Source organism: Scyliorhinus torazame, chromosome 4 (genome assembly GCF_047496885.1).
Source record: "Scyliorhinus torazame isolate Kashiwa2021f chromosome 4, sScyTor2.1, whole genome shotgun sequence".
Taxonomy (NCBI): domain Eukaryota; kingdom Metazoa; phylum Chordata; class Chondrichthyes; order Carcharhiniformes; family Scyliorhinidae; genus Scyliorhinus; species Scyliorhinus torazame.
This window is the reverse complement of record NC_092710.1, coordinates 50,601,951-50,627,926: the sequence shown is the minus strand read 5'-3', so window position 1 is coordinate 50,627,926 and position 25,976 is coordinate 50,601,951. Positions and strand designations below refer to the sequence as shown.

The following is a 25,976-nucleotide window of genomic DNA, read 5'->3' as shown; positions in this document are numbered from 1 at the left end:
AAACATGCATTGCTCCCTCTATTTCTGCCCCGTCCTCTTCTTCCAGTAGACCAATGGCCCCTCAGAGGGGGCTGCGGTTGTAGAGCTGTTGATTTGTTCGGTGGGCCATAAAAAGGGGGTGAGGGTCCCTTTGGGTGGGTTTGGTATCCTCCTCTTCGCTGATCCACCCACCCAAAGTCACTATATTGGGGCTCCTGCTGGTAAACTACCATTTCTGCCGCTTGTTGGGATCGCCAATCATCCTTTTTCTTTACATACTCAGTCTTAAGCTTTGTAACTGAGCCTCCTTCTTGGCCTACACCCTCCTTCCAATAAAATCTGACTACCCTTGCCATCTGGGAAGGGTCGTTCTCTGTCCAATTCATGTTATTACATTTCACAGCAGTAACCACAGAAGGTGGTAGGCAATGCATTAACATAGCACAATATTGAGGGGAATTCTGACCATTTTGATACAGCAAATCGCCTGACTGCCCTCGGTAGATTTCATTAAAACGCTCCAGAAATTCCTCTGGCTCTTCAGTCTTCTTAGGTTTTAGGTCTAAGATAACAGAAAGATTTATGGGCCTTTGAAATATGTATTCAACGCATTCAAGATCTGTGTCCTTCTATCGTCGTCTAACGCATAGGCCTGCTGAAGTGCGGCATGACTAGCATAATTCAGGTGGTTAAGATAATTGCGGTACTCTGCTGGGGTTAAAATCTGCTGGACTAGGGCCCAGAGGTCCCTTGAATCAGCTTGATAAATTGAGATGGTAGTTCTCAAGGAATCCACGAAGGCAGCAGGAGATTTTTTTCTATCTGGGATTGTAGCCATAATAGCCATCATCTCACTGGGTGTCCATGGGAAGTAAACGTCTATCGTGGGGTTCGCTCCCGCAGTCACTGCGTCGGGGTTTCGCATCTTCCTAATCGGTAACTGTCTCTGAATGTCACCAGGGGGCACTCTAGCTATTTCCCCTGGTTGTTCCAAGACTTCAACGTCTCTCCCTGTCACTAGGGGGAGTTCTTTCTCTTCAAAAGAAGTTGTTTCAGCTTCCTTTGTTCCCGAATCTTGTGGTTTCTCCTTAGTTTGGAGAGACTTAGGTGATATGCTTAATTGTTTCTGGTGAGGGTCAAGCCCCTCTCTCACTGTCCGAGATCTTGCCCTAGAGCTAACTGGGCTTGTGGGACAGAGTTCCTTTTGCTCTTCTGGTCGTGCAGTTGGTAAATCAGGACCCACACTATCACCCACACTATCATCCAAAAGGGCTTGAGTTTCTGGCATATTTGGAATCTGGGGAGCAATGACTGGGTATATATTATTGTACTCTGGTGGTTCTGGAATGAACGCAGACCATGCTACAGGTGCAGACGGAACTTTTACTGACTTTTCCAAATTATTGAATTTTTCTTTTTCTGTCAATTCAAGGCCAGCCATTGAACTACGTAGCTCATCTCTTGTTTGACCCGCGTCTTTCCTGTCTCTACTTGCTCTTTTTTTAAATGCTCATTCCTTTTTCAAGATCTGTAATGTTTTTAGGTTACCCTGTTCACTAATTGGAATCCCCATTTTAAGGGCATTGTCCTGCCAGCTAGACAACATAATCTTATCTCTTTCCTCTTGACAATATTGCCTCCATAATCCAATTAATTCTTTAGCTTTCATACTTTGATTTTTTTCTCCAAATTTGTCCCTGGATTTTCTTAACCATTTCTAGGTCTTTGGTGCCCCCTAGTGGCCATTCATCTCCCATTTTAGTTCTTAACTGTGCTGACAATTTTCTAAAATCCTTCGCTTTGTCCGGATACTTATCACATAATATTTGCAGTGGCATGCCTGGATCATTTGTGCTATCCAAGGAATTCCCCATAATCTCAACTAGTCCTCGGAACTGCGTTTTTCGCCACTACAGTCCAAGGAGACAATTTTAGCTTAATCAACTATATTTTTAACACACACACACATGGAGGTGAACCATTTTCAATTTCAAATGTCGCATCGACCTCCCATAATCTAACCCAACCGAATTAACTCACAAATGAAGTTGAACCATTTATAGTTTTAAATGTCCCATCAACAATATAGCCTTCCCCAGCCGAATTAACTCACAAATTAAGTTGAACCATTTATAGTTTTAAATGTCCCATCAACAATATAGCCTACCCCAGCCGAATGAACTCACAAATGAAATCCCATCAATTAAAATGCTAATCCCCAGACTGACCTGTGATTTCATCGTGGCGGTCTTTCTGTGCCAACCGCGAGTGACCAGACTAATCAGACGATAAGAAGAGGGGAACAATCAATGTGCGGTCATTTTCCAGTTCTGCATTGAGGGCCCTCGTTCCCCATCCTCCTGTTCATAATCAGTCTAATTCTGATTTTGCAGTTGAAACCAGGATCGCCCTGAGAAATCCAGGTTTTCGGCACCAAACGTTGAATCCCAAATTTCTTTATCCGTCAGTCTGGCCTCAATAAAAGTCGAGATGGATTTGCAGGTATAACATTAGTTATTTTATTCAGCTTGCAAGCTACCTAGCCCACAGTGATACAGATAACACGTTGCTCTCTGCAGCCCCGGGAGCTAAGTGAATGTCCCACACAAAGAGATCAGTACTGATACATTCAAATGGCGTCAAGGTTCACATACTCGACACCCATAGGTCATCCTATGTCCCTCCTGACTTGTTTGATCTATTCTGATTGGCTCACTTCCAATCCCTTTCTCCGGCCCCTATCAATGCAGCATCACTCTCATAGACACACCTCTTCCTGCTTTTTTCCATGCGGTCTAAAATCCTTTGTCTCTACTTGTCAGAATCAAAGTGGCTTATTTCTACATTACATTAACTAATATCTCTAAAGTAACTATTTTATATCACATTCGTCACAAGCAGACCGGCAGCCTCCCTTTGGTTTCCTTTCCCAAAATCTTCAACTTGGACTCGCATCTTCCCAATGACTTGCGATGTGGCAACTGTTGTTGCGCAGGGACAATGCACTGGGACTTCAAGACATTGACGAGTAAGGTTAGTTCTCTGAGATATGAGTGGGAAGCTACAGAGATACAGATTGTATTTTAAGAGAGGGAATAAAGGGTGTCATCTGGTGATTGTTGTGGCAGAGAGTGAACGCAAGTAAGCTCATCTAGTAAAGAAGCAAATTATGCAAATCGCAAATTTCAGGGTGTAAATAGATCTGTCAACGCCACATCTTCATGGAAAACGCCCCATCCTTTATCCCGCCCGAATCGTTCTTGCTAGCATGCAGCAACATATATCGTCCAATAAAAACGCAAATGACTGCAGATGTGAAATCTGAAAAAAAACAGGAAATGATGGAAAATCTCAGCGGGTCTGGCAGCATCTGTGAAGAGAGAACCGAGCTAACGTTTCGAGGCTGCGTCACTCTTCATCAGAGTAAATCATTTAATCATTCAATCTTTGCTCACAGACATCGCTGACAGACATTCAAAATGTTCCTACTCTATTTCCTGAGGTCAATTCTGTCGTGCATTCAAAGGAAAATACTGCAGATGTTGTGAACCTGCATGAGAAGCTAAATATGATTGGATTAAAGCTCAGAAAATTAGAGGATGTCTGTGGAGCCAGACACAAAGTTAATGTTTCAAATCCGTGTGATCCTTATTCAGAGCTGAAGCGAGGTTACATGCAATGGAGTAGATGAGGAAAATGGAAGTTGCGTGAAAAGTGGGAGATATGGAAGTTTGACATAAATCAAGGGAAAGCAATGTTGAAGGTCAGTACCACAGAAATGTTGTCAACATTTCCTGTGTCCACCATTAAATGAGGAGCATCCTTCACAGGCTACATGCTTAAACCTGAATGTATAAAGGTACTGTTGAGAGTTGAACTCAGGATCTTCTGTTTACAAGACAGGTGCTTTAACCATCTAAGCCACAGCACCAATCGGCAAGACAGCTTTGCAAGTTTAGAACAGATTTCAATTGTTTTGATTAAACATCAGTATTGTTGATTTCTCCTGCTGACTTTGAGAGTGCAAACTAAAATATTCATCAGCACTGGGCTTTTGAAACTGTAAAAACTGCAGTTATTCTGAAAGCTATTAATTTAAAAGCAGTTCTGCAGGAAAGAAGTATACAAACAGGAAATATTTTGCGAATTGGGAAGTGATTAAACATGGCCAGAAAACTACAGTGGTATAATGCTGGATAAGACCAGGAGAGAGTTTTTACATTCACTGAAAATCTAGCAAAAATTCTTGAAAATTCTGGACGGCTGTTGCAATTTGGCAAACACGACGTTGTCACGGTTCTTCCACTTTCTATAAAGCATCCTGCATTCTTTATTTTTATTTCCGTTCATTGGGAAGCAAACGTCTTGAGCCGAAATCAAAGCCCTGACAGGGACTTGAACCCTGGACCCTCAGATTAAAAGTCTGATGCTCTACCGACTGAGCTACCAAGGCACATTTCAAAAATGTTCTCACAGCTCACTTCAAAGTCTCATATTGTATCTTTTGAATTTCCTTCACTGGTAATTCAGTCTCTCCAGCTCATTTCCCTCGCAAGCAGACCGGCAGCCTCCCTTCGGCTTTCTTTCTCAAATTCTTCAACTTGGACTCGCATTTTACCAATGACCTGTGATGTGACAACTGTTGTTACCCCGGGACATGCACTGGGACTTCAATACATTGAAGATTACGTTTAGTTCACTGAGATATCTGTGAGAAGCTGCAGAGATACAGATTGGATTTTGAGAGAGGGAATAAAGCGTGTCATCTGTTGTTTGTTGTGGCAGAGTGTGAACGCAAGTAAGCTCATCGAGTAAAGTAGCAAATTATGCAAATCGCAAAGATTCAGGGTGTAAATAGATCTGTCAACGCCACATCTTCATGGAAAACGCCCCATCCTTTATCCTACCCAAATCGTTCTTGCTGACATGCAGCAACATATATCGTCCAATAATAATGCAAATTACTGCAGATGTGAAATCTGAAAAAAAACAGGAAATGATGGAAAATCTCAGTGGGTCTGGCAGCATCTGTGAAGAGAGAACCGAGCTAACGCTTCGAGGCTGGGTCACTCTTCATCAGAGTAAATCATTTAATCATTCAATCTTTGCCCACAGACATCGCTGACAGACATTCAGAATGTTCCTACTGGATTTCCTGAGGTCAATCCTGTCGTGCATTCAAAGGAATATACTGCACATGTTGTGAATGTGCATGAGAAACTAAAAATGATTGGATTAAAGCTCATAAAATTTGAGGATGTCTGTGGAGCCAGACACAAAGTTAATGTTTCAAATCCGTGTGATCCTTATTCAGAGCTGAAGCGAGGTTACATGCAATGGAGTAGATGAGGAAAATGGAAGTTGCGTGAAAAGTGGGAGATATGGAAGTTTGACATAAATCAAGGGAAAGCAATGTTGAAGGTCAGTACCACAGAAACGTTGTCAACATTTCCTGTGTCCACCATTGAATGAGAAGCATTCTTCACAGGCTACATGCTTAAACCTGAATGTATAAAGGTACTGATGAGGTTTGAAATCAGGATCTCTTGTTTACAAGACAGGCGCTTTAACCATCTAAGCCACAGCACCAATCTGCAAAACAGCTTTGCAAGTGTAGAACAGATTTCAATTGTTTTGATTAAACATCAGTATTGTTGATTTCTCCTGCTGACTTTGAGAGTGCAAATTAAAATATTCATCGTCACTGGGCTTTTGAAACTGTAAAAACTGCAGTTATTCTGAAAGTTACTAATTTAAAAGCAGTTCTGCAGGAAAGAAGTATACAAACAGGAAATATTTTGCGAATTGGGATGTGATTAAACATGGCCAGATAACTACAGTGGTATAATGCAGGACAAGACCAGGAGAGAGTTTTTACATTCACTGAAAATCTAGCAAAAATTCTTGAAAATTCTGGACGGCTGTTGCAATTTGGCAAACACGATGTTGTCACGGTTCTTCCACTTTCCATAAAGCATCCTGCATTCTTTATTTTTATTTCCTACCGTTCATTGGGAAGCAAACGCCTTGAGCCAAAATCAAAATCCTGACTGGAACTTGAACCCTGAACCCTCAGATCAAAAGTCTGATGCTCTACCGACTGAGCTACCAGGGTCCATTTCTACAATGTTCGCATAGCTCACATCAAAGTCTCATACTGTATCTTTAGAATTTCCTTCACTGGTCATTCAGCCTCTCCAGCTCATTTCCCTCGCAAGCAGACCGGCAGCCTCCCTTCGGCTTTCTTTCTCAAATTCTTCAACTTGGACTCGCATGTTACTAATGACCTGTGATGTGACAACTGTAGTTACCCAGGGACATGCACTGGGACTTCAAGACATTGAAGATTACGTTTAGTTCGCTGAGATATCAGTGGGAAGCTGCAGAGGTACAGATTGTATTTTGAGAGAGGTAATAAAGCGTGTCATCTGTTGTTTGTTGTGGCAGAGTGTGAACGCAAGTAAGCTCATCTAGTAAAGTAGCAAATTATGCAAATTCGAAAGATTCTTGGTGTGAATAGATCTGTCAATGCCACATCTTCATGGAAAACGCCCCATCCTTTATCCCGCCCAAATCGTTCTTGAAGGATGTGGCAGGTTACAGAGGGATATAGATAAGCTGCAGAGGTGGCAAATGGAGTTTAATGTAGAGAAGTGTGAGGTGATTCACTTTGGAAGGAATAACAGGAATGCGGAATATTTGGCTAATGGTAAAGTTCTCGAAAGTGTAGATGAGCAGAGGGATCCAGGTGTCCATGTACATAGATCCCTGAAAGTTGCCACCCAGGTTGATAGGGTTGTGAAGAAGGCCTATGGAGTGTTGGCCTTTATTGGTAGAGGGATTGAGTTCCGGAGACGGGAGGTCATGTTGCAGCTGTACAGAACTCTGGTACGGCCGCATTTGGAGTATTGCGTACAGTTATAGGAAGGACGTGGAGGTTTTGGAGCGGGTGCAGAGGAGATTTACCAGGATGTTGCCTGGTATGGAGGGAAAATCTTATGAGGAAAGGCTGATGGACTTGAGGTTGTTTTCGTTGGAGAGAAGAAGGTTAAGAGGAGACTTAATAGAGGCATACAAAATGATCAGGGGGTTGGATAGGGTGGACAGTGAGACCCTTCTCCCGCGGATGGATATGGCTGGCACGAGGGGACATGACTTTAAACTGAGGGGTAATAGATATAGGACAGAGGTCAGAGGTAGGTTCTTTACGCAAAGAGTAGTGAGGCCGTGGAATGCCCTACCTGCTACAGTAGTGAACTCGCCAACATTGACGGCATTTAAAAGTTTATTGGATAAACATATGGATGATAATGGCATAGTGTAGGTTAGATGGCTTTTGTTTCGGTGCAACATCGTGGGCCGAAGGGCCTGTACTGCGCTGTATTGTTCTATATTCTATGTTATATGAGAAATCAACAATACTGAGCGGTAATCAAAATAATGGAAATCTGCTCCAAACTTGCAGAGCTGGTCTGCAAGTAGGTGCTGTGGCTTAGATGGTTAAAGTGCCTGTCTAGTAAACAGGCTATCCTGAGTTCAAATCTCAGCAGTGCCTTTATGCCTTTATGTCAAAACAAGTAACCTGTTATGAAAAGCTCCCAATTTAATGGTGAATGCAGAGTTTATTGGCAAAATCTCCATGGCACTAACTTTGAAGATGCCCTCCCTACTCCTATGTCAAACCTTTCATAGCTCCATTTTTTACGCAACTTCCATTTTCAAATCTACTCCATTGCATTTACTGCTCACTTCAGCTCTGATTAAGGATCACACGGATTTGAAATGTTAACTCTGTGTCTGGCTCCACATATCTCCTCTGATTTTTTGAGCTTCAATCCTATCATGTTTCGCTTCTCATGCAGATTCGCAACATCCGCAGTATTTTCTTTGAATGCATGACAGGATTTACCTCCGGTAAGCAGCACGGTAGCACAAGTGGATAGCACTGTGGCTTCACAGCGCCAGGGTCCCAGGTTCGATTCCCCGCTGGGTCACTGTCTGTGCGGAGTTTGCACGTTCTCCCCGTGTCTGCGTGGGTTTCCTCCGGGTGCTCCGGTTTCCTCCCACAGTCCAAAGACGTGCAGGTTAGGTGGATTGGCCATGCTAAAAAATTGCCCGTAGTGTCCATAAGGGTTGGGAGGGGTTATTGGGTTGCGGGGATAGGGTGGAAGTGAGGGATTAATGTGGGTCGGTGCAGACTCGATGGGCCGAATGGCCTCCTTCTGCACTGTATGTTCTATGTAATCCAGAAGGAACATTTTGAATGTTTTTTAGCGACATCTGTGAGGAACGATTGAATGATTAATTCATTTACTGTGACGAAGAGTGACCCGGACTCGAAATGTTAACTCGGTTCTCTCTTCACAGGTGGTGCCAGACCCGCTGAGATTTTCCGTCATTTCCTTTTTTTCTTTCAGATTTTACATCCGCAGTAATTTGCTTTTATATTGAACGATTTATGTTGCTGCACGTTTGCAAGAACGACTCGGGCGGCATAAAGGATGGGTTTATTTTCCATGATGATGTGGTGCTGACAGATCTATTTATATCCTGAAACTTTGCGATTTGCATAATTTTCTAGATTACTAGATGAATTTATTTAGGTTCACACTCTGCCACAACAAACACCAGATGATACCTTTTATTCCCTCTCTCAAAATACAACCTTTGTCTCTGTAGCTTCCCACTCAGATCTCACCGAACTAAACGTAATCTTCAAAGTCTTGAAGTCCCAGTGCAGGTCCCTGGGTAAACAGTTGTCACATCACAAGTCACTGGTAAAAAGCGAGTACAAGCTGAAGAATTTGAGAAAGGAAGCCAAAGGGAGGCTGCCGGTCTGCTTGCGAGGGAAATGTGCTGGTGAGGCTGAATTACCATTGAAGGAAATTCAAAATATACAATATGAGACTTTGAAGTGAGCTATAAGACTGCGTTTGGAATGGGCCCTGGAAGCGCAGTCGGTAGAGCATCTGACTTTTAATCTGAAGATCGATGGGTTTAAGTCCCTGCCTGGGCTTCAAGTTTGTCTCAAGGCGTTTTTGTTCCCAATGAACGACAGGAAAAAAGAATAAAGAATGCAGGGTGATTTGGTGAAAGTGGATGAACCGTGACAACGTCGTGTTTGCCAAATTGCAATTGCCGTCGACAACTTTCAAGAATTTCTGCTAGATTTTCAGTTAATGTATAAACTCTCTCCTGGTCTTGTCCTGCATTGTATCACAATAGTTTTGTGGTCATGTTTAATTACTTCCAATTCACAAAATATTTCCTGTTTGCTTACTTCTCCCTGCAGAATGCTATAATCTAATAACTTTCAGAAATAACAGCAATTTTTGCAGTTTCAAAAGTCCAGTGCCAATGAAATTTGCACTCTCAAAGTCAGTATGAGAAATCAACAATACTGAGCGGTAATCAACATAATGGAAATCTGCTCCAAACTTGCAGAGCTGGTGTGCAAGTCGGCGCTGTGGCTTAAATGGTTAAAGCACCTGTCTAGTAAACAGGAGATCCTGAGTTCAACTCTCAGCAGTGCCTTTATACCTTTCTGTCAAAACAAGTAACCTGTGATGAAAAGCTCCCAATTTAATGGTGAATGCAGAGTTTATTGGCAAAATCTCCATGGCACTTACCTTGAAGATGCCCTCCCGACTCTAATGTCAAACCTTTCATAGCTCCATTTTTCAAGCAACTTCCATTTTCTCATCTACTCCATCTCATCTACTCCATTGCATTTACTCCTCACTTCAGCTCTGATTAAGGATCACACGGATTTGAAATGTTAACGCTGTGTCTGGCTCCACATATATCCTCTGAATTTTTGAGCTTCAATCCTATCATGTTTAGCTTCTCATGCAGATTCGCACCATCTGCAATATTTTCTTTGAATGCATGACAGGATTTACCTCCGGTAATCCTGAAGGAACTTTTTGAATGTTTTTTAGCGACATCTGTGAGCAACGATTGAATGATTAATTGATTTACTGTGACGAAGAGTGACCCGGACTCGAAATGTTAACTCGGTTCTCTCTTCACAGGTGGTGCCAGACCCGCTGAGATTTTCCATCATTTCCTGTTTTTCTTTCAGATTTTACATCCGAAGTAATTTGCTTTTATATTGAACGATTCAACTTTGTCTCAAGCCGTTTTTGTTCCCAATGAACGACAGGAAAAAAGAATAAAGAATGCAGGGTGATTTTGGGAAAGTGGATGAACTGTGACAACGTCGTGTTTGCCAAATTGCAATTGGCGTCGACAACTTTCAAGAATTTCTGCTAGATTTTCAGTTAATGTATAAACTCTCTCCTGGTCTTGTCCTGCATTGTATCACAATAGTTTTGTGGTCATGTATAATTACTTCAAATTCACAACGTATTTCCTGATTGTTTACTTTTCCCTGCAGAATGCGATAATCTAATAACTTTCAGAAATAACAGCAATTTTTGCAGTTTCGAAAGTCCAGTGCCAATAAAATTTGCACTCTCAAAGTCAGTATGAGAAATCAACAATACTGAGCGGTAATCAAAATAATGGAAATCTGCTCCAAACTTGCAGAGCTGGTGTGCAAGTAGGCGCTGTGGCTTTGATGGTTAAAGCGCCTGTCTAGTAACCAGGAGATCCTGAGTTCAAATCTCAGCAGTGCCTTTATACCTTTACGTCAAAACAAGTCGCCTGTTGTGAAAAGCTCCCAATTTAATGGTGAATGCAGAGTTTATTGGCAAAATCTCCATGGCACTTATCTTGAAGATGCCCTCCCTACTCTAATGTCAAACCTTTCATCGCTCCATTTTTCACGCAACTTCCATTTTCTCATCTACTCCATCTCATCTACTCCATTGCATTTACTCCTCACTTCAGCTCTGATTAAGGATCACACTGATTTGAAATGATAACGCTGTGTCTGGCTCCACATATATCCTCTGAATTTTTGAACTTCAATCCTATCATGTTTAGCTTCTCATGCAGATTCGCACCATATTTTCTTTGAATGCATGACAGGATTTACCTCCGGTAATCCTGAAGGAACTTTTTGAATGTTTTTTAGCGACATCTGTGAGCAACGATTGAATGATTAATTGATTTACTGGGACGAAGAGTGACCCGGACTCGAAATGTTAACTCGGTTCTCTCTTCACAGGTGGTGCCAGACCCGCTGAGATTTTCCATCATTTCCTGTTTTTCTTTCAGATTTTACATCCGAAGTAATTTGCTTTTATATTGAAAGATTTATGTTGCTGCACGTTTGCAAGAACGACTCGGGCGGGATAAAGGATGGGGTTATTTTCCATGATGATGTAGTGCTGACAGATCTATTTATATCCTGAAACTTTGCGATTTGCATAATTTGCTAGTTTACAAGATGAATTTATTTACGTTCACACACTGCCACAACAAACACCAGATGATACCTTTCATTCCCTCTCTCAAAATACAATCTTAATATCATAATATTTCCTGTTTGTTAACTTCTCCCTGCAGAATGCTATAATCTAATAACTTTCAGAAATAACAGCAATTTTTGCAGTTTCAAAAGTCCAGTGCCAATGAAATTTGCACTCTCAAAGTCAGCATGAGAAATCAACAATACTGAGCGGTAATCAAAATAATGGAAAACTGCTCCAAACTTGCAGAGCTGGTGTGCAAGTAGGCGCTGTGGCTTAGATGGTTAAAGCGCCTGTCTAGTAAACAGGAGATCCTGAGCTCAAATCTCAGCAGTGCCTTTATACCTTTATGTCAAAACAAGTCACCTGTTGTGAAAAGCTCCCAATTTAATGGTGAATGCAGAGTTTATTGGCAATATCCTTGAAGATGCTCTCCCTACTCTTATGTCAAACCTTTCATAGCTCCATTTTTCACGCAACTTCCATTTTCTCATCTACACCATCTCATCTACTCCATTGCATTTACTCCTCACTTCAGCTCTGATTAAGGATCACACGGATTTGAAATGTTAACTCTGTGTCTGGCTCCACATATATCCTCTGAATTTTTGAGCTTCAATCCTATCATGTTTAGCTTCTCATGCAGATTTGCAACATCCGCAGTATTTTCTTTGAATGCATGACAGGATTTACCTCCGGTAATCCTGAAGGAACTTTTTGAATGTTTTTTAGCGACATCTGTGAGCAACGATTCAATGATTAATTGATTTACTGGGACGAAGAGTGACCCGGACTCGAAATGTTAACTCGGTTCTCTCTTCACAGGTGGTGCCAGACCCGCTGAGATTTTCCATCATTTCCTGTTTTTCTTTCAGATTTTACATCCGAAGTAATTTGCTTTTATATTGAAAGATTTATGTTGCTGCACGTTTGCAAGAACGACTCGGGCGGGATAAAGGATGGGGTTATTTTCCATGATGATGTGGTGCTGACAGATCTATTTATATCCTGAAACTTTGCGATTTGCATAATTTGCTAGTTTACAAGATGAATTTATTTACGTTCACACACTGCCACAACAAACACCAGATGATACCTTTTATTCCCTCTCTCAAAATACAATCTTTGTCTCTGTAGCTTCCCACTCAGATCTCACCGAACTAAACGTAATCTTCAAAGTCTTGAAGTCCCAGTGCAGGTCCCTGGGTAAACAGTTGTCACATCACAAGTCACTGGCAAAAAGCGAGAACAAGCTGAAGAATTTGAGAAAGGAAGCCAAAGGGAGGCTGCCGGTCTGCTTGCGAGGGAAATGTGCTGGTGAGGCTGAATTACCATTGAAGGAAATTCAAAATATACAATATGAGACTTTGAAGTGAGCTATAAGACTGCATTTGGAATGGGCCCTGGAAGCGCAGTCGGTAGAGCATCTGACTTTTAATCTGAAGATCGATGGGTTTAAGTCCCTGCCTGGGCTTCAACTTTGTCTCTAGCCGTTTTTGTTCCCAATGAACGACAGGGAAAAAGAATAAAGAATGCAGGGTGATTTTGGGAAAGTGGATGAACTGTGACAACGTCGTGTTTGCCAAATTGCAATTGGCGTCGACAACTTTCAAGAATTTCTGCTAGATTTTCAGTTCATGTATAAACTCTCTCCTGGTCTTGTCCTGCATTGTATCACAATAGTTTTGTGGTCATGTTTAATTACTTCAAATTCACAACATATTTCCTGTTTGTTTACTTTTCCCTGCAGAATGCGATAATCTAATAACTTTCAGAAATAACAGCAATTTTTGCAGTTTCAAAAGTCCAGTGCCAATGAAATTTGCACTCTCAAAGTCAGTATGAGAATTCAACAATACTGAGCGGTAATCAAAATAATGAAAATCTGCTCCAAACTTGCAGAGCTGGTGTGCAAGTAGGCGCTGTGGCTTAGATGGTTAAAGTGCCTGTCTAGTAAACAGGAGATCCTGAGTTCAAATCTCAGCAGTTCCTTTATACCTTTCTGTCAAAACAAGTAACCTGTTATGAAAAGCTCCCAATTTAATGGTGAATGCAGAGTTTATTGGCAAAATCTCCATGGCACTTTCCTTGAAGATGTCCTCCCTACTCTAATGTCAAACCTTTCATGGCTCCATTTTTCACGCAACTTCCATTTCCTCATCTACTCCATCTCATCTACTCCATTGCATTTACTCCTCACTTCAGCTCTGATTAAGGATCACACGGATTTGAAATGTTAACGCTGTGTCTGGCTCCACATATATCCTCTGAATTTTTGAGCTTCAATCCTATCATGTTTAGCTTCTCATGCAGATTCGCACCATCTGCAATATTTTCTTTGAATGCATGACAGGATTTACCTCCGGTAATCCTGAAGGAACTTTTTGAATGTTTTTTAGCGACATCTGTGGGCAACGATTGAATGATTAATTGATTTACTGGGACGAAGAGTGACCCGGACTCGAAATGTTAACTCGGTTCTCTCTTCACAGGTGGTGCCAGACCCGCTGAGATTTTCCATCATTTCCTGTTTTTCTTTCAGATTTTACATCCGCAGTAATTTGCTTTTATATTGAACGATTTATGTTGCTGCACGTTTGCAAGAACGACTCGGGCGGTATAAAGGATGGGGTTATTTTCCATGATAATGTGGTGCTGACAGATCTATTTATATCCTGAAACTTTGCGATTTGCATAATTTGCTAGTTTACTAGATCAATTTTTTTACGTTCACACACTGCCACAACATGCACCAGATTATATCTTTTATTCCCTCTCTCAAAATACAATCTTTGTCTCTGTAGCTTCCCACTCAGATCTCACCGAACTAAACGTAATCTTCAAAGTCTTGAAGTCCCAGTGCAGGTCCCTGGGTAAACAGTTGTCACATCACAAGTTACTGGTCAAAAGCGAGTACAAGCTGAAGAATTTGAGAAAGGAAGCCAAAGGGAGGCTGCCGGTCTGCTTGCGAGGGAAATGTGCTGGTGAGGCTGAATTACCATTGAAGGAAATTCAAAATATACAATATGAGACATTGAAGTGAGCTATAAGACTGTGTTTGGAATGGGCCCTGGAAGCGCAGTCGGTAGAGCATCTGACTTTTAATCTGAAGGTCGATGGGTTTAAGTCCCTGCCTGGGCTTCAAGTTTGTATCAAGGCGTTTTTGTTCCCAATGAACGACAAAAAAAAAAAAAAAAGAATGCAGGGTGATTTTGGGAAAGTGGATGAACCGTGACAACGTCGTGTTTGCCAAATTGCAATTGCCGTCGACAACTTTCAAGAATTTCTGCTAGATTTTCAGTTAATGTAAAAACTCTCTCCTGGTCTTGTCCTGCATTATACCACTGTAGTTTTGTGGTCAGGTTTAATTACTTCCAATTCTCAAAATATTTCCTGTTTGTTTACTTCTGTCTGCAGAATGCTATAATCTAATAACTTTCAGAAATAACTGCAATTTTTGCAGTTTCAAAAGTCCAGTGCCGATGAAATTTGCACTCTCAAAGTCAGCATGAGAAATCAACAATACTGAGCGGTAATCAAAATAATGGAAATCTGCTCCAAACTTGCAGAACGAGTCTGCAAGTAGGTGCTGTGGCTTAGATGGTTAAAGCGCCTGTCTAGTAAACAGGAGATCCTGAGTTCAAATCTCAGCAGTGCCTTTATACCTTTAGGTCAAAACAAGTCGCCTGTTGTGAAAAACTCCCAATTTAATGGTGAATGCAGAGTTTATTGGCAAAATCTCCATGGCACTTACCTTGAAGATGCCCTTCCTACTCTAATGTCAAACCTTTCATCGCTCCATTTTTCACGCAACTTCCATTTTCTCATCTACTCCATCTCATCTACTCCATTGCATTTACTCCTCACTTCAGCTCTGATGAAGGATCACACGGATTTGAAATGTTAACGCTGTGTCTGGCTCCACATATATCCTCTGAATTTTTGAACTTCAATCCTATCATGTTTAGCTTCTCATGCAGATTCGCACCATCTGCAGTATTTTCTTTGAATGCATGACAGGATTTACCTCCGGTAATCCTGAAGGAACTTTTTGAATGTTTTTTAGCGACATCTGTGAGCAACGATTGAATGATTAATTGATTTACTGGGACGAAGAGTGACCCGGACTCGAAATGTTAACTCGGTTCTCTCTTCACAGGTGGTGCCAGACCCGCTGAGATTTTCCATCATTTCCTGTTTTTCTTTCAGATTTTACATCCAAAGTAATTTGCTTTTATGTTGAACGATTTATGTTGCTGCACGTTTGCAAGAACAACTCGGGCGGGATAAAGGATGGGGTTATTTTCCATGATGATGTAGTGCTGACAGATCTATTTATATCCTGAAACTTTGCGATTTGCATAATTTGCTAGTTTACAAGATGAATTTATTTACGTTCACACACTGCCACAACAAACACCAGATGATAACTTTCATTCCCTCTCTCAAAATACAATCTTTGTCTCTGTAGCTTCCCACTCAGATCTCACCGAACTAAACGTAATCTTCAAAGTCTTGAAGTCCCAGTGCAGGTCCCTGGGTAAACAGTTGTCACATCACAAGTCACTGGTAAAAAGCGAGAACAAGCTGAAGAATTTGTGAAAGGAAGCCAAAGGGATGCTGCCGGTCTGCTTGCGAGGGAAATGTGCTGGTGAGGCTGAATTACCATTGAAGGAAATTCAAAATATACAATATGAGACTTTGAAGTGAGCTATAAGACTGCGTTTGGAATGGGCCCTAGAAGCGCAGTCGGTAGAGCATCTGACTTTTAATCTGAAGGTCGATGGGTTTAGGTCCCTGCCTGGGCTTCAACTTTGTCTCAAGGTGTTTTTGTTCCCAATGAACGACAGGAAAAAAGAATAAAGAATGCAGGGTGATTTTGGGAAAGTGGACGAACCGTGACAACGTCGTGTTTGCCAAATTGCAATTGCCGTCGACAACTTTCAAGAGTTTTTGCTAGATTTTCAGTTAATGTAAAAACTCTCTCCTGGTCTTGTCTTGCATTGTATCACAATAGTTTTGTGGTCATGTTTAATTACTTCCAATTCACATAATATTTCCTGTTTGTTACCTTCTCCCTGCAGAATGCTATAATCTAATAACTTTCAGAAATAACAGCAATTTTTGCAGTTTCAAAAGTCCAGTGCCGATGAAATTTGCACTCTCAAAGTGAGCATGAGAAATCAACAATACTGAGCGGTAATCAAAATAATGGAAATCTGCTCCAAACTTGCAGAATGAGTCTGCAAGTAGGTGCTGTGGCTTAGATGGTAAAAGCGCCTGTCTAGTAAACAGGAGATCCTGAGTTCAAATCTCAGCAGTGCCTTTGTACCTTTACGTCAAAACAAGGAATCTGTTATGAAAAGCTCCCAATTTAATGGTGAATGCAGAGTTTATTGGCAAAATCTCCATGGCACTAACCTTGAAGATGCCCTCCCTCCTCTTATGTCAAACCTTTCATAGCTCCACTTTTCACGCAACTTCCATTTTCTCATCTACTCCATCTCATCGACTCCATTGCATTTACTCTTCACTTCAGCTCTGATTAAGGATCACACGGATTTGAAATGTTAACGCTGTGTCTGGCTCCACATATATCCTCTGAATTTTTGAGCTTCAATCCTATCATGTTTAGCTTCTCATGCAGATTCGCAACATCTGCAGTATTTTCTTTGAATGCATGACAGGATTTACCTCCGGTCATCCTGAAGGAACTTTTTGAATGTTTTTTAGCGACATCTGTGAGAAACGATTGAATGATTAATTGATTTACTGGGACGAAGAGTGACCCGAACTCGAAATGTTAACTCGGTTCTCTCTTCACAGGTGGTGCCAGACCCGCTGACATTTTCCATCATTTCCTGTATTTCTTTCAGATTTTACATCCGCAGTAATTTGCTTTTATAATGATCGATTTATGTTGCTGCACGTTTGCAAGAACGACTCGGGCGGGATAAAGGATGGGGTTATTTTCCATGATGATGTGGTGCTGACAGATCTATTTATATCCTGAAACTTTGCGATTTGCATAATTTGCTAGTTTACTAGATGAATTTTTTTACGTTCACACACTGCCACAACAAGCACCAGATTATATCTTTTATTCCCTCTCTCAAAATACAATCTTTGTCTCTGTAGCTTCCCACTCAGATCTCACCGAACTAAACGTAATCTTCAAAGTCTTGAAGTCCCAGTGCAGGTCCCTGGGTAAACAGTTGTCACATCACAAGTCACTGGTAAAAAGCGAGAACAAGCTGAAGAATTTGAGAAAGGAAGCCAAAGGGAGGCTGCCGGTCTGCTTGCGAGGGAAATGTGCTGGTGAGGCTGAATTACCATTGAAGGAAATTCAAAATATACAATATGAGACATTGAAGTGAGCTATAAGACTGTGTTTGGAATGGGCCCTGGAAGCGCAGTCGGTAGAGCATCTGACTTTTAATCTGAAGGTCGATGGGTTTAAGTCCCTGCCTGGGCTTCAAGTTTGTCTCAAGGTGTTTTTGTTCCCAATGAACGACAGGAAAAAAGAATAAAGAATGCAGGGTGATTTTGGGAAAGTGGATGAACTGTGACAACGTCGTGTTTGCCAAATTGCAATTGGCGTCGACAACTTTCAAGAATTTCTGCTAAATTTTCAGTTACTGTATAAACTCTCTCCTGGTCTTGTCCTGCATTGTATCACAATAGTTTTGTGGTCATGTTTAATTACTTCAAATTCACAAAATATTTCCTGTTTGTTTACTTCTGTCTGCAGAATGCTATAATCTAATAACTTTCAGAAATAACTGCAATTTTTGCAGTTTCAAAAGTCCAGTGCCAATTAAATTTGCACTCTCAAAGTCAGCATGAGAAATCAACAATACTGAGCGGTAATCAAAATAATGGAAATCTGCTCCAAACTTGCAGAACGAGTCTGCAAGTAGGTGCTGTGGCTTAAATTGTTGAAGCGCCTGTCTAGTGAACAGGAGATCCTTAGTTCAAATCTCAGCAGTGCCTTTATACCTTTCTGTCATAACAAGTAACCTGTTATGAAAAGCTCCCAATTTAATGGTGAATGCAGAGTTTATTGGCAAAATTTCCATGGCACTTACCTTGCCTTTGAATGTTTTTTAGCGACATCTGTGAGCAACGATTGAATGATTAATTGATTTACTGGGACGAAGAGTGACCCGGATTCGAAATGTTAACTCGGTTCTCTCTTCACAGGTGGTGCCAGACCCGCTGAGATTTTCCATCATTTCCTGTTTTTCTTTCAGATTTTACATCCGCAGTAATTTGCTTTTATATTGAACGATTTATGTTGCTGCACGTTTGCAAGAAGGACTCGGGCGGGATAAAGGATGGGGTTATTTTCCATGATGATGTGGTGCTGACAGATCTATTTATATCCTGAAACTTTGCGATTTGCATAATTTGCTAGTTTACAAGATGAATTTATTTACGTTCACACACTGCCACAACAAACACCAGATGATACCTTTTATTCCCTCTCTCAAAATACAATCTTTGTCTCTGTAGCTTCCCACTCAGATCTCACCGAACTAAACGTAATCTTCAAAGTCTTGAAGTCCCAGTGCAGGTCCCTGGGTAAACAGTTGTCACATCAGAAGTCACTGGTAAAAAGCGAGAACAAGCTGAAGAATTTGAGAAAGGAAGCCAAAGGGAGGCTGCCGGTCTGCTTGCGAGGGAAATGTGCTGGTGAGGCTGAATTACCATTGAAGGAAATTCAAAATATACAATATGAGACTTTGAAGTGAGCTATAAGACTGTGTTTGTAATGGGCCCTAGAAGCGCAGTCGGTAGAGCATCTGACTTTTACAAAGAACAAAGAACAAAGAACAAAGAAATGTACAGCACAGGAACAGGCCCTTCGGCCCTCCAAGCCCGTGCCGACCATACTGCCCGACTAAACTACAATCTTCTACACTTCCTGGGTCCGTATCCTTCTATTCCCATCCTATTCATATATTTGTCAAGATGCCCCTTAAATGTCCCTATCGTCCCTGCCTCCACTACCTCCTCCGGTAGTGAGTTCCAGGCACCCACTACCCTCTGCGTAAAAAACTTGCCTCGTACATCTACTCTAAACTTTGCCCCTCTCACCTTAAACCTATGCCCCCTAGTAATTGACCCCTCTACCCTGGGGAAAAGCCTCTGACTATCCACTCTGTCTATGCCCCTCATAATTTTGTATACCTCTATCAGGTCGCCCCTCAACCCCCTTCGTTCCAGTGAGAACAAACCGAGTTTATTCAATCGCTCCTCATAGCTTATGCCCTCCATACCAGGCAACATTCTGGTAAATCTCTTCTGCACCCTCTCTAAAGCCTCCACATCCTTCTGGTAGTGTGGCGACCAGAATTGAACAATATACTCCAAGTGTGGCCTAACTAAGGTTCTATACAGCTGCAACATGACTTGCACGATCTGAAGATCGATGGGTTTCAGTCCCATTTTTCACGCAACTTCCATTTTCTCATCTACTCCATCTCATCGACTCCATTGCATTTACTCCTCACTTCAGCTCTGATTAAGGATCACACGGATTTGAAATTTTAACGCTGTGTCTGGCTCCACATATATCCTCTGAATTTTTGAGCTTCAATCCTATCATGTTTAGCTTCTCATGCAGATTTGCAACATCCGCAGTATTTTCTTTGAATGCATGACAGGATTTACCTCCGGTAATCCTGAAGGAACATTTTGAATGTTTTTTAGCGACATCTGTGAGCAACGATTGAATGATTAATTGATTTACTGTGACGAAGAGTGACCCGGACTTGAAATGTTAACTCGGTTCTCTCTTCACAGGTGGTGCCAGACCCGCTGAGATTTTCCATCATTTCCTGTTTTTCTTTCAGATTTTACATCCGCAGTAATTTGCTTTTATATTGAACGATTTATGTTGCTGCACGTTTGCAAGAACGACTCGGGCGGTATAAAGGATGGGGTTATTTTCCATGATGATGTGGTGCTGACAGATCTATTTATATCCTGAAACTTTGCGATTTGCATAATTCGCTAGTTTACTAGATGAATTTATTTACGTTCACGCACTGCCACAACAAACACCAGATGATACCTTTTATTCCCTCTCTCAAAATACAATCTTTGTCTCTGTAGCTTCCCACTCAGATCTCACCGAACTAAACGTAATCTTCAAAGTCTTGAAGTCCCAGTGCAGGTCCCTGGGTAAACAGTTGTCAAATCACAAGTCACTGGTAAAAAGCGAGAACAAGCTGAAGAATTTGAGAAAGGAAGCCAAAGGGAGGCTGCCAGTCTGCTTGCGAGGGAAAGGTGCTGGTGAGGCTGAATTACCATTGAAGGAAATTCAAAATATACAATATGAGACTTTGAAGTGAGCTATAAGACTGCGTTTGGAATGGGCCCTGGAAGCGCAGTCGGTAGAGCATCTGACTTTTAATCTGAAGATCGATGGGTTTAAGTCCCTGCCTGGGCTTCAACTTTGTCTCAAGGCGTCTTTATTCCCAATGAACGACAGGAAAAAAGAATAAAGAATGCAGGGTGATTTTGGGAAAGTGGATGAACCGTGACAACGTCGTGTTTGCCAAATTGCAATTGCCGTCGACAACTTTCAACAATTTCTGCTAGATTTTCAGTTAATGTAAAAACTCTCTCCTGGTCTTGTCCTGCATTATACCACTATAGTTTTGTGGTCATGTTGAATTACTTCCAATTCACAAAATATTTCCTGTTTGTTTACTAGTCCCTGCAGAATGCTATAATCTAATAACTTTCAGAAATAACTGCAATTTTTGCAGTTTCAAAAGTCCAGTGCCAATGAAATTTGCACTCTCAAAGTCAGCATGAGAAATCAACAATACTGAGCGGTAATCAAAATAATGGAAATCTGCTCCAAACTTGCAGAGCTGGTCTGCCAGTAGGTGCTGTGGCTTAGATGGTTAATGCGCCTGATTTGAACTCAGGATACCCTGAGTTCAAATCTCAGCAGTGCCTTGATACCTTTATGTCAAAACAAGTAACCTGTTATGAAAAGCTCCCAATTTAATGGTGAATGCTGATTTTATTGGCAAAATCTCCATGGCACTAACCTTGAAGATGCCCTCCCTACTCTTATGTCAAACCTTTCATAGCTCCATTTTTCACGCAACTTCCATTTTCTCATCTACTCCATTGCATTTACTCCTCACTTCAGCCCTGATTAAGGATCACACGGATTTGAAATGTTAACTCTGTGTCTGGCTCCACATATATCCTCTGAATTTTTGAGCTTCAATCCTATCATGTTTAGCTTCTCATGCAGATTCGCAACATCCGCAGTATTTTATTTGAATGCATGACAGGATTTACCTCCTGTAATCCTGAAGGAACATTTTGAATGTTTTTTAGCGACATCTGTGAGCAACGATTGAATGATTAATTGATTTACTCTGACGAAGAGTGACCCGGACTCGAAATGTTAACTCGGTTCTCTCTTCACAGGTGGTGCCAGACCCGCTGAGATTTTCCGTCATTTCCTGTTTTTCCTTCAGATTTTACATCCCAGTAATTTGCTTTTATATTGAACGATTTATGTTGCTGCACCTTTGCAAGAACGACTCGGGCGGGATAAAGGATGGGTTTATTTTCCATGATGATGTTGTGCTGACAGATCTATTTATATCCTGACACTTTGCGATTTGCATGATTTGCTAGATTACTAGATGAATTTATTTACGTTCACACTCTGCCACAACAAACACCAGATGATCCCTTTTATTCCCTCTCTCAAAATACAATCTTTGTCTCTGTAGCTTCCCACTCAGATCTCACCGAACTAAACGTAATCTTCAAAGTCTTGAAGTCCCAGTGCAGGTCCCTGGGTAAACAGTTGTCACATCACAAGTCACTGGTAAAAAGCGAGTACAAGCTGAAGTATTTGAGAAAGGAAGCCAAAGGGAGGCTGCCGGTCTGCTTGCGAGGGAAATGTGCTGGTGAGGCTGAATTACAATTGAAGGAAATTCAAAATATACAATATGAGACTTTGAAGTGAGCTATAAGACTGCGTTTGGAATGGGCCCTGGAAGCGCAGTCGGTAGAGCATCTGACTTTTAATCTGAAGATCGATGGGTTTAAGTCCCTGCCTGGGCTTCAAGTTTGTCTCAAAGCGTTTTTGTTCCCAATGAACGACAGGAAAAAAAAATAAAGAATGCAGGGTGATTTTGGGAAAGTGGATGAACCGTGACAACGTCGTGTTTGCCAAATTGCAATTGCTGTCGACAACTTTCAAGAATTTCTGCTAGATTTTCAGTTAATGTAAAAACTCTCTCCTGGTCTTGTCCTGCATTATACCACTGTAGTTTTGTAGTCATGTTTAATTACTTCCAATTCACAAAATATTTCCTGTTTGTTTACTTCTCCCTGCAGAATGCTATAATCTAATAACTTTCAGAAATAACTGCAATTTTTGCTGTTTCAAAAGTCCAGTACCGATGAAATTTGCACTCTCAACGTCAACATGAGAAATCAACAATACTGAGCGGTAATCAAAATAATGGAAATCTGCTCCAAACTTGCAGAGGTGGTCTGAAAGTAGGTGCTGTGGCTTAGTTGGTTAAAGTTCCTGTCTAGTAAATAGGAGATCTAGAGTTCAAATCTCAGCAGTGAATTTATACCTTTACGTCAAAACAAGTCACCTGTTGTGAAAAGCTCCCACTTTAATGGTGAATGCAGAGTTTGTTGGCAAAATCTCCATGGCACTAAACTTGAAGATTCCCTCCCTACTCTTATGTCAAACCTTTCATAGCTCCATTTATCACTAAACTTCCATTTTCTCATCTACTCCATTGCATTTACTCCTCACTTCAGCTCTGATTAAGGATCACACGGATTTGAAATGTTAACTCTGTGTCTGGCTCCACATATATCCTCTGAAATTTTGAGCTTCAATCCTATCATGTTTCGCTTCTCATGCAGATTCGCAACATCCGCAGTATTTTCTTTGAATGCATGACAGGATTTACCTCCGGTAATCCAGAAGGAACATTTTGAATGTTTTTTAGCGACATCTGTGAGCAACGATTGAATGATTAATTGATTTACTGTGACGAAGAGTGACCCGGACTCGAAATGTTAACTCCGTTCTCTCTTCACAGGTGGTGCCAGACCCGCTGAGATTTTCCGTCATTTCCTGTTTTTCTTTAAGATTTTTGCTAGATATTCAGTTCATGTAAAAACTCTCTCCTGGTCTTGTCCTGCATTATAACACGATAGTTTTGTGGTCATGTTTAATTACTTCCATTTCACAAAATATTTCCTGTTTGTTTAATTCTTCCCTGCAGAATGCTATAATCTAATGACTTTCAGAAATAACTGCAATTTTTACAGTTTCAAAAGTCCAGTGCCGATGAATATTTTAATTTGCACTCTCAAAGTCAGCATGAGAAATCAACAATCCTGAGGTGTAATCAAAATAATGGAAATCTGTTCCAAACTTGCTGACCAGATTTGCAAGTTGGTACTGTGGCTTAGATGCTTAAGGTGCCTGTCTAGTAAACAGGCGATCCTGAGATCGAATCTCAGCAGTGCCTTTACACATTTACGTCAGAACAGGTAACCTGTGAAGAAAAGCTCCCAATTTAATGGTGAATGCACAATGCATGGCACTAACCTTGAAGGTGCTTTCAGTACTCTTTTGTCAAACCTTTCATAGCTCCATTTTTCCCACAACTTCCATTTTCTCATCTAATCCATTGCATTTACTCCTCACTTCAGCTCTGATTAAGGATCTCACGGATTTGAAATGTTAACTCTGTGTCTGGCTCCACATATATTTTCTGATTTATTGAGCTTCAATCCTATCATGTTTAGCTGCTCATGCAGATTTGCAACATCCGCAGTATTTTCTTTGAATGCATGACAGGATTTACCTCCGGTAATCCAGAAGGAACTTTTTGAATGTTTTTTAGCGATATCTGTGAGCAACGATTGAATGATTAATTCATTTACTGTGACGAAGAGTGACCCGGACTCGAAATGTTAACTCGGTTCTCTCTTCACAGGTGGTGCCAGACCCGCTGAGATTTTCCGTCATTTCCTGTTTTTCTTTCAGATTTTACATCCGCAGTAATTAGCTTTTATATTGAACGATTAATGTTGCTGCACGTTTGCAAGAACGACTCGGGCGGGATAAAGGATGGGGTTATTTTCCATGATGCTGTTGTGTTGACAGATCTATCTATATCCTGAAAATTTTTCGATTTGCATAATTTGCTAGTTTACTAGATGAATTTATTTGCGTTCACTCTCTGCCACAACAAATACCAGATGATACCTTTTATTCCCTCTCTCAAAATACAATCTTTGTCACTGTTGCTTCCCACTCAGATCTCACCGAACTAAACGTAATCTTCAAAGTCTTGAAGTCCCAGTGCAGGTCCCTGGGTAAACAGTTGTCACATCACAAGTCACTGGTAAAAAGCGAGTACTAGTTGAAGAATTTGAGAAAGAAAGCCAAAGGGAGGCTGCCGGTCTGCTTGTGAGGGAAATGTGCTGGTGAGGCTGAATGACCAGTGAAGGAAATTCAAAAGATACAATATGAGACTTTGAAGTGAGCTATGAGAACATTTTTATAATGGGCCCTGGTAGCTCAGTCGCTAGAGCATCAGACTTTTAATCTGATGGTCCAGGGTTCAAGTCCCTGTCAGGGCTTTGATTTTGGCTCAAGGCGTTTGCTTCCCAGTGAATGGTAGGAAATAAAAATAAAGAATGCAGGATGCTTTATGGAAAGTGGAAGAACCGTGACAACGTCGTGTTTGCCAAATTGCAACAGCCGTCCAGAATGTTCAAGAATTTTTGCTAGATTTTCAGTGAATGTAAAACTCTCTCCTTGTCTTGTCCTGCATTATACCACTCTAGTTTTCTGGCCATGTTTAATCACTTCCCAATTCGCAAAATATTTCCTGTTTGTATACTTCTTTCCTACAGAACTGCTTTTAAATTAATAACTTTCAGAAATAACTGCAATCTTTACAGTTTCAAAAGCCCAGTGACGATGAATATTTTAGTTTGCACTCTCAAAGTCAGCAGGAGAAATCAACAATACTGATGTTTAATCAAAACAATTGAAATCTGTTCTATACTTGCAAAGTTGTCTTGCAGATTGGTGCTGTGGCTTAGATGGTTAAAGCGCCTGTTTTGTAAACAGGAGATCCTGACTTCAAATTTAAGCAGTGCTTTCATGCCTTTAGGTCCAAGCAAGTAGCCTGTGAAGCAATGCTCCCAATTTAATGATGAATGCAGAAATTGTTGGCAAAATCTCTGTGGCACCGACCTTGAAGTTTGCTTTATGTCAAACTTTATTCAAACCTTCCTTAGCTCCCATTTTTCACGCAACTTACTTTGTCCTTGTGGTGAACGTATTGCTACTACAATTCACCACTGCATTGTATTGTATTATGTTGATGCCCTTGTGGGCTCCGCCCCCTCAGGGGTGGTATATAAATCTGCAGCTTGTAGGCGGCACTCAGTACAGAGCAGTCGCAGGCAGGCACTACTAATCGTCTCGTGTGAATTGATGGTCGCATCAATTTAATAAGCTAAGATATCGCAATGGAAGCCACCCTCACACCTGATCGACTGGAACTCGACCCACAGGCAACT

The 25,976-nt window shown here is 41.2% G+C and overlaps 9 non-coding genes across 9 annotated transcripts; 8 read left to right on the top strand and 1 right to left on the bottom strand.

The window, feature by feature from the left end:
• Nucleotides 1-4,359: 4,359 nt before the first annotated feature.
• On the bottom strand, nt 4,360-4,432 carry trnak-uuu (transfer RNA lysine (anticodon UUU)). The gene has a single exon. It is a non-coding gene; the product is annotated as a tRNA-Lys (tRNA).
• A 3,028-nt stretch (nt 4,433-7,460) lies between these two features.
• Nucleotides 7,461-7,534, top strand: trnat-agu (transfer RNA threonine (anticodon AGU)). The gene has a single exon. It is a non-coding gene; the product is annotated as a tRNA-Thr (tRNA).
• Nucleotides 7,535-9,439: 1,905 nt separating this feature from the next.
• trnat-agu (transfer RNA threonine (anticodon AGU)) lies at nt 9,440-9,513 on the top strand. Its single transcript has one exon. It is a non-coding gene; the product is annotated as a tRNA-Thr (tRNA).
• A 1,033-nt stretch (nt 9,514-10,546) lies between these two features.
• On the top strand, nt 10,547-10,620 carry trnat-agu (transfer RNA threonine (anticodon AGU)). The gene has a single exon. It is a non-coding gene; the product is annotated as a tRNA-Thr (tRNA).
• A 1,002-nt stretch (nt 10,621-11,622) lies between these two features.
• On the top strand, nt 11,623-11,696 carry trnat-agu (transfer RNA threonine (anticodon AGU)). Its single transcript has one exon. It is a non-coding gene; the product is annotated as a tRNA-Thr (tRNA).
• Nucleotides 11,697-13,275: 1,579 nt separating this feature from the next.
• On the top strand, nt 13,276-13,349 carry trnat-agu (transfer RNA threonine (anticodon AGU)). The gene has a single exon. It is a non-coding gene; the product is annotated as a tRNA-Thr (tRNA).
• A 1,593-nt stretch (nt 13,350-14,942) lies between these two features.
• trnat-agu (transfer RNA threonine (anticodon AGU)) lies at nt 14,943-15,016 on the top strand. The gene has a single exon. It is a non-coding gene; the product is annotated as a tRNA-Thr (tRNA).
• A 1,593-nt stretch (nt 15,017-16,609) lies between these two features.
• Nucleotides 16,610-16,683, top strand: trnat-agu (transfer RNA threonine (anticodon AGU)). Its single transcript has one exon. It is a non-coding gene; the product is annotated as a tRNA-Thr (tRNA).
• An 8,269-nt stretch (nt 16,684-24,952) lies between these two features.
• On the top strand, nt 24,953-25,025 carry trnak-uuu (transfer RNA lysine (anticodon UUU)). The gene has a single exon. It is a non-coding gene; the product is annotated as a tRNA-Lys (tRNA).
• Nucleotides 25,026-25,976: the final 951 nt, after the last annotated feature.